Below are 1,356 nucleotides of genomic sequence, written 5' to 3' on the forward strand. Positions count from 1 at the left end.
CACTGTGTATGTGTTGTATTTTTTTAAGGTGCTGCTTTCCCAACCAAACTCCTTTTTTTCCCCTCCCTCAGTCCTTCTGCCCAATTCTTACTAGTGAATTGATGGCCCCCCTTTGTTCATCTACAGCCTCCTTGGTACTAGCTAATGGTGATGCATGTAGCTGGCAGTATACTGGGTCAGCATTGGGATCTTTAAGGATCTATTAGCAATATATTTGGAAATACAGATGGAGCCATACTGCAGTGTCTCCTGTAGCATCATGTTATAAAAACAGTCTAGGAGCCAGATGCCAGTGGCTCATGCCTGTAGTCCTTAGCTACTAAGAAGGCTGAAATCAGAAGCCAGCCTGAACAGGAAACTCCCTAAGATTCTTATCTCCAGTTAACCACCAGAAAACTGGAAATAGAGCTGTGGCTCAAACTGGTAGAGTGCTAACCTTGAGCAAAAAATCTCAGGACATCACCTAGGCCCTGAGTTCAAACCTCATGACCAACCAAGAATAAAAAACAAAAAAACCAAGAAACAAAAAGCAGTCCTGGGACTTGGTGACAGCAATAGCTGAGAGTAGCAAAGTGACAAGTGCCAAGGAAGATCAGCAGTTTCTGATATTGAGATTTCAAGGCTATGTGATAGGGAAGGAGGAGTCAGTCCAGGTAAAAGAGGCTGTGTTGGGGAGAACAGGTAGAAAGAGGAGGCAGGCTCTGAGTTCTAAGCCTGGCTCTGCCTCAAGTTACTGTGTGACCTTGGGTAACTCCTCAAATCCTTGACACTGTATTTCTTGTCCACAGAACAAGGGAATTGGCCTAAGTTCAGAGTCTGCTTTAACACCTTGGCATGGTATACGTTTTGACACCTTCGGTGGGTACTGCCAACACCATGATGGCCTGAAAGCCATGAGCCACTGGGGAACAGTTATCACCGGCAGTGACTAAGCTACCTTCCTTCATAATTTTGAAATTTGGGTCCTGGGAATTATAAGTTCTGTAAGGCACACACAGACTCACAGTTTGCACATGGTGTAAAATTGAAATGGATCTCTATTTTATACACTACCTCATATTTGAAAGCTCTTAGAAGAACTGGGTAATGATTTTGGATACATCCTGTAAAGAGATACTAGAAGTTAAAGATATAGGGTTTCTGTTGTTAATTTAGTTGTCTTTAAATGCACCCTTTAGAGAATGAAACATCTATTACTTCTTGGCCTTTTGGTTAAGATTAAATGTAGAGAATGACGCCTACTGAAGTCTCAAGTTTAAATGGTTTATGGAAGACAGAACTTGATTCTCCATCCTAATCCCAGCTGGCTCTAAACACAGATGTGAACTGAGGAAAGGTTGTCTTTGCTTCCTCTCT

The sequence above is a fragment of the Perognathus longimembris genome, chromosome 1, assembly GCF_023159225.1.
Source record: "Perognathus longimembris pacificus isolate PPM17 chromosome 1, ASM2315922v1, whole genome shotgun sequence".
In the NCBI taxonomy this organism is placed as follows: Eukaryota; Metazoa; Chordata; class Mammalia; order Rodentia; family Heteromyidae; genus Perognathus; species Perognathus longimembris.